We start from the raw sequence: 15,051 nt of genomic DNA on the forward strand, positions 1-15,051 counted from the left end.
CATTAATAGAATCACTCCTCCCGAAAAAACTGCAGTTTTTTTTTACATTGATTCATGTCTCCTGGGGCAAGACCCGGGTCCCCAAACACTTTTTATGGCAATAACTTGCATTTAAGCCTTTTAAATGAGCACTAATTTTTTGCCTGTTCGCATGCTCCGCTGCAAACTGAACTGGGGGGTGTTCGGCTCATCCTTATTTACAATCACTTTTATTTTCCCTTCTCTGTTTGTAATTAGTGGTCCTTTGTGTACGTTACAGACCATTCAGAAGATGTTATATTGATGATATTCTTACCTAAATGATACAGCTAGTGCATGGAGCAATTTGGGGTTTTTTTGCTGAACTGAGGGGAGTTTTAAATTATTTGCATTCTTCCTAATTACACCTTCCAGTGCATAGTAGGGCAAAAAACTAGTGGGTAAATTTGCCAAAATCTTGTCATCCATGATGAACCCACTGCCTATTCTATTTGACTAGCCTCTGCTTAGGAGCACCCTCCACTATGAATCTTTGCAACACCCACCTAAAATATAGAAACCTTGGACAACTAACTGGACAGTGAAGAAGCTGCAGCACAGTGAAGAGTGATCACTGCTCTCTCCTCCTTGAACCATGTTCCCACTTCAAAGCGTGACTGGATTCTATTGCCAATCTTGTTTCTACATTCTGCTGTGTAGGCAGGGTTATATGAGGCTGATATTAAAGTGATACTAAAGTCTTGTTTTTTTTTTTTCTTAAAAAATAATAAACATGTCATACTTACCTGCTCTGTGAAATGGTTTTGCATAGAGCAGCCTGGATCATCCTCTTGTCAGGTCCCACTTCGGTGCTCCTGGCCCCTTTCTCCTGTCAAATGCCCCCACAGCAAGCAGCTTACTATGGGGGAACTCGAGCCGAGCTGCAGCTCTGTGTGCCTATTCAGGCACAGAGTCGTGGTTTGGCCCCACCCCCTCTCTCTCCTGATTGGCTCACTGACTTTGATTGACAGCAACAGGAGCCAATGGCATTGCTGCTGTTTCTCAGCTGATCAGGAGGGGAGTCCCGGACGGCCAAGGGACAAATGGACATCGCTGGACAGAGATGGGGGTCAGGTAAGTATTAGGGGTGCTGAGGGGGGCTGCTGCACACAGAAGGCTTTTTATCTTAATGTATAGAAGAATGCATTAAGATAAAAAAACCTTCTGCCTTTACAACCACTTTAAGAAGACACATTCAACCATTTACACAGGATGCACTTAAAACACATTTAATCATTTTCAAAGAATATGCAATATGTTTGTTGTGGATAATAATAGCCACAGGGATCACTGTAGCTTGTAGGTAAAGGTCATAATTCAAATCAATATATATAAGGAATATATATTTGAGGTAGAAAATGTGCTTGTGAAAAGCAGTGAGTGCAACATCAAAAATACAAAACCAACAAAATTATCAGTAAGAGGGCGGGATCAACATGCTGTGAGTGAATGATCCTATGAGTAGCAATCTGACATGAAAATACAAAGAAAAATAAATGAGCGAATATAGGAATACCGCATACAAAATAGGCTACAATACTATATATCATAGGCGTAAATGAATGCTGACATGGAAGGGTAGTCCATAACAATCATCGAGATGAGAATTCATGGTGTTAAAGCCATGGTGCTTGTTAAAGGCTTCTGAAACGATGTTGGAAGAACACTGACATGTATAGGGTATTGTCTTCTCCAAAACAGACTTCAAGTAAAAAAGATAAACTACCCTTACCAGAAATGGTAGACTCACAGGCCGTCGGCAGTGAGGATAGACTAGACCCGGATTTCCAGCTGTCTTGATCTCCTATCTTAAGGCTGGCTTGGATCATCCACCGAACTCCGCTTAATCAGAGACAGTTCCCATAATGTAAAAGAAAAAAGGAAAACTTCCACATAGTGTAAATCCGACAAGGATGGAAAATTTATTGATATAAAACGTTTTCCAGCATACAATAAAAATGTGAGTGGAAAAAATTGGGTTCAATTGAACTTAAAAAGCGCAGTAAAAGGTAGCTAGGGTAGCAAAATGGACCCGACATGTTTCGTCCTCTAGGACTTCTGCTGGGGTGTAAGCCAACCTGCCACCACTACGCTTATATAGAAATAAATAAATTAAAACCATTACACACCTGATCGGACCATGTACGGCCTGACTTCCGGGTTTGTTAGCATCCATAACTATTTGCTAACATGTGACAGTTTAATCAGCCAATCGTGTGTGAGCGAGGTTGGTCAGGAACCAGGTGTCCCTATCGTGCTCCAATCAACAGCTCCAAAGTGCTCATCAGCATGAGGGGTCAAGTGATAACCATGTGACCAGACGTTTGCGCAATGACGTAATATGCGCTCGGAGATCGAGTATCATCGGAGACAGGAAGCAGTAACCAATTCACACTTAATTTGAAACGCAAACGCTCTCCAAAGGCTCGTTATGACCGGAAACTGACTTATATTGGGTAGACACTGTAAATGCAGGCCACCATATGACTTGTATACAAATTAGCATATGGATAACAGGCAATCAGACCACACGACCCAAAGAGGGACAGTATATCACGAAATAAAATTACAAAGTCACAACCCAAGTGTATCAATTAATAGAATTACATGCATATAGGAATAAAAACCTTGAAACAAATGATATATAGAGAACAAAAGAGTGGTGTAATATACACAGAGAAGTATTGGTAAGGATCATGCATATCGAGAACTGACATGAACATGTCGAATAGAAATAAAGTATAATATAATTAATGTGACACAATGTGTGTATGTGAATAAAAACGTATATGTTAAATGCTTGGCATACTGCATCTAAATTACTACAAGACTATATAGATAATGCCGGACATAACTTGTCCCCATAATGCTGACAAGAAAAGGGATATGTCTAACGATAAAATCCCTGAGTCTGACACCAAAAACAGAGTGAAGATCTAAGGTGTCATCTAAAATACAAGGAACAGAATGTAAAAGGACTCAATCACCCTGCTAAAAGGACATCTCTGTGGCAAACTGCACAGGATTCTCACTGCGATGTCCTGTGCATCCAAGAAATGCACTTTAAAACCAACACCGAACCTCAGTGCTCCAATAAGAATTTTTCAAACATCTTTAAAGCCTCGGGTCCTGACAAAAAAAACGGAGTCATGATAGCCATTAAATCTACATGCTCCTTCTCCCTACATATAAAACCAGGTGTAGCGCTAAAAAATGAGAAAAATTATTGCTGTACCACATGTACAATAAATTGTGAAAAAATGGTGTTTTGTATATTTTGTGAAAATTCATACATAAAAGTCACTCATATAATAAACCCTTAAGGTCACCAAACGTGATGACAAGATGCAATAATAGCAATGAAGTCCAAAACAAAATATGCAGGTGCAGTGAACATAAATGTTGCAATGGTGATGAATTCCAAAACCGTATACTCGTGAAAATTTCTGATATATTCCAACGTGTGCTGATAACCACTTGTGCACAACCACCACCCGGGATGACTGGAGGCTTACCAGAAAGTTGGGACCCACCGAGCATACGCTATATGGGTCAAACAGGCTTAGGTTGCTCACTGGCAAAGGAGGTAGGATACCAAGGGCTGGTAGATGGTGAAGTTGTGACGTTGCTATCCCGAGACAGTCTTCTCCATATGGAAGCTCGGACATCAATGGACATTACCCACATGTAATGAAGAAGGGGCTTATTCACACAAGGTGCAAATCATGATTTGCACCTTGTGTGAGCAACCTAAGCCTGTTTGACCCATATAGCGTATGCTCGGTGGGTCCCAACTTTCTGGTAAGCCTCCAGTCATCTCGGGACTCCCTTAGACAGGAATTAAAATCTCTCCTTCTAGAATCCTTTGAAAGAGCACATAAGCATTTTAGAGCTCAACACTACTCTATTAGTAACAAAGCCGGAAAGGCAATGGCCAATAGAATCAAAGGTTACTATTCCAAAACCAAAATTACCCATCTATTCCACCCAGCTACTAAACAGAAACTGATAGATCCACAAGCTATTGCAGACGCATTTAGTTACTACTACAATACACTTTATAATATAAAAGATGACACATCTGTCACACAGCCGTCTCTACTTGACATAGAGGCATTTCTCAATGAGATCAACCTCCCTAAACTGACCACAGAACAACTAGACTCCCTGAACACCCCATTTACAGATCTAGAAATCAAAAATATAATTTCATCACTTCCCTCTAACAAATCTCCTAGCCCAGATGGTCTTACAGGAGAGTATTACAAGCAATTTGGAACTGTGCTAACACCATATCTGACCAAAGTGACAATGACGCTGCCTCCTCCTCCTCTCTCCCCCCAGAAATGCTAAGTGCCTTAATTGTTACACCACCGAGGCCGGGGAAAGAGCCTACCTCTGCACAAAATTTCCGACCCATATCTCTTCTCAATGTGGTCACAAAAATCTATGCCAAACTAATAGCCCACAGATTACTCAACCTAATGCCCCTTCTAATACATAAGGACCAATCAGGCTTCACAAAAAAAAAAAAACCTGCCCCCCGGGACGCCCTATCGTTAGTGGCATTGATTCCATCTCATCCCGGGTGGGCAGGTACATTGATTTCTTCTTACAACCATTGGTTCTAAAGATGCCGTCACATTTGAAGGACTCCCGTCATGTGATCAACCTACTCTCCAATGTTACTCCCAAGTCAGGATGTTGGTTAGTGACAGCGGATGTCGCCTCATTATATACGGTGATACCACATAGTTTGGGGCTATTTGCAGTAGAGTATTATTTGAGGCGTGACTCCGGATTATTTGATGAACAGATTTGTTTCATCATGCAATTACTCCATTTTGTAGCCACCCGGAACTATTTTTGGTTTGGGGGTTAGTTCTATAGGCAAGATAGAGGGGTCGCCATGGGGGCTAAATACGCCCCAAGTCTGGCTAACCTCTTCATGGCCCTATGGGAGGAGGATGTCATCTATGCCCACCAGAGACCACAGGTGGTCTTGTGGGCTAGATATATAGATGACGTCCTCCTCCTGTGGGATGGTGATCGCCATGATCTGGACGCCTTTATGAGTATGTTAAATGACAACAATCGTGGCATACGATTCTCATATGAGGCAAGCCAGACCGAGATTAATTTTCTGGATCTCAAGATAAGTATCAAAGATGGACAATTTTCCACAGCAACCCATTTCAAGAATACTGACCGTAATTCTTATATATCCGTAGACAGTTGCCACCATGAAGCCTGGCTAAAGTCAGTGCCGAAAAGCCTGAAACGTAACTGTTCAGACCATGAAGAATTTTTGGCTCAAGCTGATGTCCTGATAGGACGTTTCCTCGAGAAAGGCTACTCGGAGGTGTCCCTTAAAACCACATTAGATGAGGTTGCTACCCTCGATAGACGTACTCTACTTAACGACAAGGTTCCCAATATGGATAGGGCACCATCCGTACCATTTATTACCACCTATTCCCTACAACATAGGAATGTGGCGAGGCTGGTTAAAAAATATTGGCATGTCCTTCAAAATGACCATGTATTGGGTACCATTCTCCCGGCTAAACCACAAATGGTATATAAAGGTGCCCCTTCCCTTAGAGGGAGAGTGGCCCCCAACATCCTTGATCCCCCACCAATCAAGAGGGGTTTTTTTGAATACATGACGGGTTTCTACCAATGTAAGAAATGCAGAATATGTTCCCTGAGTGGATGTACGCATAGGAGAACACATAAGTTTACCTCTACCAGTACTTCGATTGAATTCGAAATTAAATCTTTTATTACGTGTTCCACCGAGCGCATAGTATATCTATTGCAATGTCCTTGTGGATTGCAATATGTAGGGAGGACAAAACGCCCTCTCTCCGTAAGGCTCAATGAGCATGTAACTAATATCTTGGCTGGTTTCCCTAAGCATCCGGTTTCTAGACATTATCTTGAAACACATAATCGAGACCCTAGGAAGACTATCTTTTTGGGAATTGATAGATATACTATACCTTGGAGAGGGGGTTCCCTTTTAAGGGGGATTTCTAGGCTCGAGATGGCCTGGATATACAAACTCAGGTGTTACACCCCATTTGGGCTCAACGTTGAGGTAGACCTTAACGCCTTTCTAGATAATTCATGAATTTACGTTTTTTGTAACACAATCATGGAGTTATGAGGGCTATATACATGTTAAGATGGACTCTAATTATTTGTAATTATTTGTGTTTATTTATTTATTAATTAAGGTTTCTACTTCTGATTTACTGCCCAATGTGAACCCGCTTTGACCCTCTGGTGGCCTTACTTTAATGTCAACTAGTTTTTGATAAATGGCCATTGTTGGCCTTGTTCCCCCTTTTTTTTTTTTTTTTTCTCTGTGGAGGTGCATATGTTTCGAAGTTCGGACTGTCTAAGGTCTTTTTATTAATTGACAAATATTCTATTTAATTATTTTCTAACAGTTAATTTTTGATTTTTCTTTGTCCTACTTGTCTATTATTACTTGCTAGGATACCTACGGAGGTTTGGTACGCTCTACCCTTGTTAAAGGCTTTTTTGCCTTTTTTACTTTCGATTTTAATACTTCTTAATGGTTGGCTGATTAGATATGTGGAGGCCTATGTACCTATGAGGTTGGGTACTATTTTTTAATCTTATTATTTATATGTTTTTTCATTTTTTTCATGCTTTTTATGTTTATATAACAAGCTTGATTTTTGCTTTTAATGCATTAACAAGGGAATGATATGATTCGCACTCAATCACAGGTTGGTATATGATTTTGGGAATGTCACAATAAGAAACTCCCTTTAATAACATCTTAGCGTACTAGGTATACTCTTTAGGATATGTATAATAGAACATTCCCCACTAGATGGCGTTTTTCTAAACTGTTCATAGATATGTTCCGATAGGATGTTTCTAAATTAGCTATCCTATTAAGTGGTTATTCTCTTAATAGCATTATTCTGTGAGGCTCAGTTAGTGTGTTCATGTTTTTTATTTTTAAGGGATATTTTTATGGTGTTTTGGCCCCTTTAGCGACCGAGGAATTTCATTGTTTGAATGCTGTAGTAAATGTTTGTTTTGTGTTTACCAGTCTCTGGTTCGCTACTAGATAGGTTTGACCAGCGTCATTTCTTGATATCTGTGTTTACCAATCTCTTAGTCGCAATTAGATAGGTCTGACCAGCGTCATTTCCTGACATCATAGTGAGGCTTGGTTTAGTCCTGAGTACTTCCTGTTTTCAAATCAGGATGTGGCCACCAGAGCGTCAGAACGAGGTGTGGTTCTATGTTTGTATTTAAGGAACGATGAGTCAGTGCGTCGCCCGTTCCTATGACAACGTCCAATAGGACGAAACGTACGTCGGAAGGCAGACGCGCTGACGTCATCGTTTCTATTCCATTGTGAACGGGTGCATGCAGGCCGGCCGGCTGATTTATACTATATGCTGTTTTATCTGTTCTTTTTGGTAAGTGCGCTACTTTTACTGTTTTCAATAAACTGGTTAAGCGGATTCACACTATGGAGGATGTGTTTTTTATTCCTTTGGGTTCCCATTGCTGAGTTATTTGGCCGTGTTGTCGGTGAGTCCCAGGTGATCCTCCCTTTATGCTGAGACAGATGGTGGTGTCCCCATTGAGTGGATTTTTGGCATAAGCTTCATTACAGCTTATCTCTGGTAAACATATATCTGCATAGGTGGTGGATTCTTCTCACAAGATGATTTTATTCACTAAAATTTTCAATCACTATTGGTGGAATTAATTATATTAAGGACTGTTGATATTGGAAGTCACTTTTAATGTCACAGACTTTATTCTTTTTTGTCACTTTTCATATTTATCTGTGTTTAGTTTTATAGCACATTTTCTTTTAGTATCTAACCTTTCACTACATATCGTGTTGTTATTTGAGTTCAGAATTCAATATATTATATTGACTACATTATATCATTTGAAATGTCTGAGGATTCACTGTATGTTTAAATTTTAGCGCGGTTCTCTTAAAAATTGTACTTATTTGATTCTTCTACCTAGGAATTAGAACTGCAGCTTGGAGGTGTAGGGAAGCGCAGTATTTTTAATTTTTTTCTCTGGTTCTTCACAAAAGGGAGGCAGACAACTGATGCCACTCGCAGAATTATCAACATAATCCATCACGCTGAGATATCTAGAACGCCTTCTCTGCTCCTATCCTTGGATTCAGAGAAGGCGTTCGATAGGGTCCATTGGAAATATCTTGAAGCAACCCTTGGCAAATTTGGTTTTCAGGGCCCCATTCTGGCAGCCATAATGGCTCGGTTTTGCTCCCCATCAGCACAGGTCTCTACGTCGGAGATGCTGTCTAATCCATTTTCCATCACTAATGGCACCCGACAAGGTTGTCTGCTCTCACCAATCATTTTTAACCTAATTATGGAACCCTTAGCAGAACATGTCAGATCCCACTCTACAATATCAGGCTTCACCATTGGTACCACAGAACACAAAAAATATTTATTTGCAGACGACGTGATAATGATGATCACAAACCCTCACTCTTCCCTGGCTTCGGTCCAATCGCTACTGAAAAGGTTTAGTACTTTATCTTACTACAAAGTTAATGAACATAAATCCTACATTCTAGACCTGGGCATTGATGCAACCACTAGTAATCTACTCCAGACCCAATATCCTTACCCATGGGCGGAGGATAGTATTCCCTACCTCGGGATTAATCTCACCAAATCCACTAGAGGTCTTTTCGCACACAACTACACAGACGCCAAACAGATGATGCTTACTGAAACCACAAAACTCTCCAAACATGAATTCTCATGGTCAGGCCGCCTGGCAGCCTTTAAAATGATGGTATTGCCACGGTTGCTCTACATATTTCGCACGCTTACTATACCACTTTCATCTACCTACCTGAAATCTCTCCAATCCATCCTAAGCCAATTTGTTTGGCAAGGGAAAAAATCTAGATGTAGTCACACAAAATTTATTAAACACAGATCCGCGGGGGGAATGGGATACATAGACATCAAAGACTACTACAATGCCACCATTCTATCACAAATGAAAGAATGGATGAATACCTCACCCAAAACTCTCTGGAGTGAATATAGAAAATCACAAGACACCGGGCACAAACCTCGCCAACTGGTTATTTAGTACCTCTACACATAATCCTCACATTTTCCACTACTCACCCACTGTCCAAGCCTCAGTTAAAGTGTGGCGTACACTACACAATACCAAATGGTCACACATACTGACAAAACCACTACACATTCCTTTAAACACCTTAAAGCTTCTTACTCCTGACTTAACACTCCCATCCTGGATTACTGACCGGGTAACATACACACAAGAACTTTGCGATCTAACAACCTGCAAATCCTTCTCACAAATAGGCAAAGACCTCAATGTACCCTCCAAAGACTTCCTCAGCTACTTCAGATTACAAAACTGTTTGAAGGCACACACATCTCTAGAAGGAAAACTACCCTTGAAACTATGGACCTACTTCTTTACAGAACACTCTAACACTAAAGGGACTTCCCTCATATACTCATTCCTACAGGAAAAAAACATGTTCAGCAAAACCAAACCTCTCCTCTCCTGACCTACAGACACAATTCACAGATGCCCAATGGCAACAGGCAATCACATCTATTTATAAAGCAACAACTTGCACCTCCCTTTGGGAAATCACCCAAAAAACGCTAATGAGATGGTACCTAACTCCGTCCAGACTGGCCAAATTCCACAAACACGCCTCACACGACTGCTGGAGAAACTGTGGCCATACGGGCACCCTCCTCCACATTCTTTGGTCTTGCCCAAATGTAACCCAGCTTTGGAAAAATGTGGAATCCATACTCCAAGACATACTCCATAGCTCGGATACAATTACTCCACACGTAGCCATTCTTAATCTGACAATAGAAGATTTTCCCATACACCAAAGAACAGTGATTACACACGTCCTCCTAGCTACCAAACTCTTGATCACTAGAAACTGGAAATCTTTTTTTTTTCTTTTTTTTTTTTTTTCACATCAGCGAACGATAGTTGGAGGGCTAAATCAATAAAATTTGGTGTTCATTAACTGTCGCCTTCTCAAATTCGCATCATAGTGGATTATTCATTTTCTCATTACCTTTTATACCATCTCAATAAGTAGAGAACTTTATTACATAACTTTACCACCGAGTCCCCTATCTCTCCAGCCTCATAAGCCCAACTATGCTAAGGCTCGATATCCGGTAGGGCCTATCTTTTTCTGAGTCAGTTTGGAGAGAGAAGGGGCCAGTAAAAAAAGAGAAGGAGAAACATAGAAGAATAAGAAAAGAAGGGTTTGTAAAAACGAACTTATGGGCTCCCCTTGCCCGTCGTCTACTGACTTAGCCGGCATTGCGCAAAAAATTACTTATACCCTAATCCACCCCCCCCACCCTCTTTTGATGAACTTGACTTTTCTATTCAGTTATTTTTTCGCTTTCATCACTCAGGATATTTGGATCTTTATATGTCTACACACGTTTCATTATTTATCCATTTACCCATTTTCAAGCACTGTTTCATTGTGTTATGTGACTCACTAACTATGCACAATATATATGCACTTATATAATTTTTTATGCAAGCAGTATATGAATTTAGTTTTTATGATCACTTGATTGCAAGCGCACTTACTGTATTTATGTTGATTTAATACACAGATATTGGTGCTTTTTTTGTTGCAGCTGCACCTTAGTTCTCTGTTAATTGCTTTTTAGCGCAGGTTCTCCTTTTTATAATTTTATGTATAGGGTATTGTCTTCTCCAAAACAGACTTCAAGTAAAAAAGATAAAATACCCTTACCAGAAATGGTGGACTCACAGGCCGTCGGCGGTGAGTCAAACGTTTTATTTATATTTCTGCAATTAGTCTGATTGTGGTGTTGGCTGCTTTACACTCAGAGGTGGTTCGGCATTTCTCTCACTTACCTAATATGTTTGTTGTATCTATTTGCAATTTAGCTTTACCCCCTCCTCTTTTTTAGTAATTTAAATTGTGAATCAGGGTATCGACACAAAAAGTTTGTTAACAAAACTAATTATATATTTTGTTTTATAGCTTTGTACAGATCTGTCTGTCTCTCTCTCTGTCTCTCTGTCTGTCTCTCTGTCTATCTGTCTATTTAAAAGGTCAACTCAGATTGGGAGTTCACTTGAGGAATATGTATCCATTTTTGAGATCTTTGCCTTCCTGCCCTGTTACTTGAGCTTATGCATAAAATGCTCTCCTTGGGAAACAAAGTAGATGGGGTGATGTCCCTAGGCGCTAAGAAGAGGTAACAATGTAATTATGTTGGGAACCTTCATATCTAGTAAATAGTGTTGGGCAAACGGTTTGGGCCGAACATTGGCTGTTCGCCCTTTTGGCGAACACCCAAATTGTCTGGGCACCAAACACCCCACAATGCACTGCGCACCGAACAGTGCATTGGAAGCCCTGATTGGCTGAAGCAATGAAGGCAATGAAGTCAGAGCCATGAGAGAAAGTAATGATGACTATGCCTAATCATGGCTCATTGCTCATAGACCCACCCCAAACTATAAATTGTTCCTTCCCAGAGCAGGCATATGCAGTGTGATATTGGAGATAGAACAGGGCTCTGTTCATTGCTACTAGCATGTTAGTATGCTATAGTGTGCTATTGTGATTCTATTGTGAGTGTAAAGTATCAAAGTAGTGTGAATATAGTGATAAGGCAGCGCGAGTGTAGTGCGACCTTCCATTTTTACTTTAGTGTCTTTAGTGTCAGTTTAGTGTGTCAGGGCAGGTTTACTGCAGTGCGTTAGTGCACTTTTATTGCAGTATATTGAAGTGTGTCAGTGCATTTTTCCTGCAATATATTGAAGTTTGTTAGTGCACTTTTACTGCAATATATTGAAGTTTGTTAGTGCACATTTACTGCAGTATATTGAAGTGCATTAGTGCACTTTTACTGCAGTATATTGAAGTGCGTCAGCGCACTTTTACTGCAATCTACTGAAATGTGTTAGTGCACTTTTACTGCTGTATATTAAAGTGCGTTAGTGCACTTTTACTGCGGTATATTGAAGTGTGTTAGAGGACTTTTACTGCAATATATTGAAGTGCATTAATGCACTTTCACTGCAGTATATTGAAGTGTGTCAGGGCACTTTTAGTGCAATATATTGAAGTGTGTCAGTGCACTTTTACTGCAGTAAATTGAATTGCGTTAGTGCACTTTTACTGCAGTATATTGAAGTGCATCAGTGCACTTTTACTGCAGTATATTAAAGTGCGTCAGTGCACTTTTACTGCAGTATATTGAAGTGTGTCAGGGCACTTTTACTGCAATATATTAAATTGTGTTAGTGCACTTTTACTGCAGTATATTGAAGTGTGTCAGTGCACTTTTACTGCAGTATATTGAAGTGTGTCAGTGCACTTTTACTGCAGTATATTGAATTGCTTTAGTGCACTTTTGCTGCAGTATATTGAAGTGTGTCAGGGCACTTTTACTGCAGTATATTGAAGTGCGTTATTCCATTTTTTGCAGTATATTGAAGTGCATTAGTGCACTTTTACTGCAGTAAATTGAAGTGTGTCAGTGCATTTTTCCTGCAATATATTGAAGTGTTAGTCCACCTTTACTGCAGCATATTGAAGTGCATTAGTGCACTTTTACTGCAGTATATTGAAGTGCATTAGTGCACTTTTACTGCAGTATATTGAAGTGCGTCAGGGCACTTTTACTGCAATATATTGAAGTGCGTTAGTGCACTTTTACTGCAGTATATTAAAGTGTGTTAGCGCACTTTTATTGCAGTATATTGAAGTGTGTTAGAGGACTTTTACTGCAATATATTGAAGAGCATGAGTGCACTTTCACTGCAGTATATTGAAGTGCGTCAGAGCACTTTTACTGCAATATATTGAAGTGTGTTAGTGCACTTTTACTGCGGTAAATTGAATGTCAGTGCACTTTTACTGCAGTATATTGATGTGCGTCAGTGCACTTTTACTGCAGTATATTGAAGTGCGTCAGTGCACTTTTACTGCAGTATATTGAATTGCTTTAGTGCACCTTTGCTGCAGTATATTGAAGTGCATCAGGGCACTTTTACTGCAGAAATATTGCAATATATTGAAGTGTGTTAGAGCACTTTTACTGCAGTATATTAAAGGGCGTCAGCGCACTTTTACTGCAATATATTGAAGTGCAATAGTGCACTTTTACTGCAGTATATTGAAGTACATTAGTGCAATTTTACTGCGGTATATTGAAGTGCATCAGTGCACTTTTACTGTAGTATATTGAACTGTGTCAGTGCACTTTTACTACAGTATATTGAAGTGCATCAGGGCATTTTTACTACAGTATATTGAAGTGCGTCAGGGCACTTTTACTGCAATATATTGAAGTGCATTGGTGAACTTTTACTGCAGTATACTGAAGTGCATTTTTGCACTTTTACTGCACTATATTGAAGTGTGTTACTGCATTTTTATTGCAGTATATTTAGAGGACTTTTACTGCAATATATTGAAGTGCATTAGTGCACTTTTACTGCAGTATATTGAAGTGCGTTACTGCACTTTTACTACAGCATAGTGAAGTTCGTCACTGCAGTTTTAATGCAGTATATTGTAGTTTGTCAGTGGAGTCCACTGTGTAGTGAGTCCTCAAATTAAAGTGCACCAAACACCAATTTCCATTAATTGAAGTGCATCAAAGTACACATTTCCCCATCTCCATTACATTTCAGTAATAGACCCCCCCCTTCATGTATGGGAGGCCAACAAGGAAAGGCAGACGTTCTCATGGCACTGTGAGGGTGCCAGCACCGTATGTGTCCACTGACAAAGGTGGACGTGGTCCATCCTCAGGCAGGGCATAGTTTCTTCTGTTTATTGATGTTGCCCGTGCTATCCAGCCACAGCATGCAGAGGAGGTGGTGGACTGGCTTACTAAACCACCCTCATCCTCCTCATCCTCTATCACCAAAGCACTAGTCCAGTTCACCACAGCTGCCAGAGCAGCTTATTCTGACTCCTTGTCCACATGCATGGAGGATTCAGCTGAGTTATTTGAACACAACGTCAGCCACTTGCTTCTTGATGATGCACAGGCATTACTTGATTCTGATGTTGGTTCTGAGGTTGAGGAAGGTAAGAACATGAGTCTACAGAGAGGGGAAAACAACAAAATGCCTGGCCAGTCCTTCTAAATGCGTCAGCCTGAGGGGTCTCATCCAGGTTCCCCCACTCCCAGGTTTGGAGCAAACAATGAGAGATATCCACACATGTGGCATGAAGAGCATGTTTTTAACTTATGTTTGTGAGTAGACATCTTTATGATTTTAGTCATATTTTTAAATAAATCTGTTGGATAATGCACTAGGCCAGTGTGCCCTCTTTACTTTTTCTATTCTCACAGCACTGTCAGGACGATCCCAGTCATAGAGGGCAGCAAGGCATCTATGAGATTATCCACGATTTGACCAGGAACCTGTGACACTACACAGTCAGCTGACTCTAGCGCAGGAGTTGTTTTTGTCTGGTTGTCAACGAGTACCTGTGTGAGTATGGCACAGCGACAGGCTCAGTGCGGTTCAGCTTTTTTTCCCCATGCCAATGGCTGCTGATAAAAAATGCATGCACTGTACTGTCACCATTTAAGGAGGTAACAAGGATGGTGAGCCGTGACAATGCATGCATCAGTTACACAATCCCTCTTGTGTTCCTGCTGGAGCAGACTCTGTGTAGCATTATTGATAGAGCACTCGAGGCAGAGCAGCAGGAGGAAGAAGAGGATTTTCTTTCCTCTCAATGCCCGCTTTATGCAGATACCATTCTTGCGATGCCACAGAACACACAAGAACAGAACAAGAGGAGAGGTAGAAGGATTCTGGCAGTTTTGGAGACACTGAAGCAGAGGAACACATAAGTCAAACCTTAAGAGATGGTTTCCCATTCCCAGAACCCTTGGGAGTAGTAAGTGGCTGGGTAGAGGCAGTTCCAGA

The sequence above is a fragment of the Aquarana catesbeiana genome, linkage group LG03 (genome assembly GCF_042186555.1).
Source record: "Aquarana catesbeiana isolate 2022-GZ linkage group LG03, ASM4218655v1, whole genome shotgun sequence".
Lineage (NCBI taxonomy): Eukaryota > Metazoa > Chordata > Amphibia > Anura > Ranidae > Aquarana > Aquarana catesbeiana.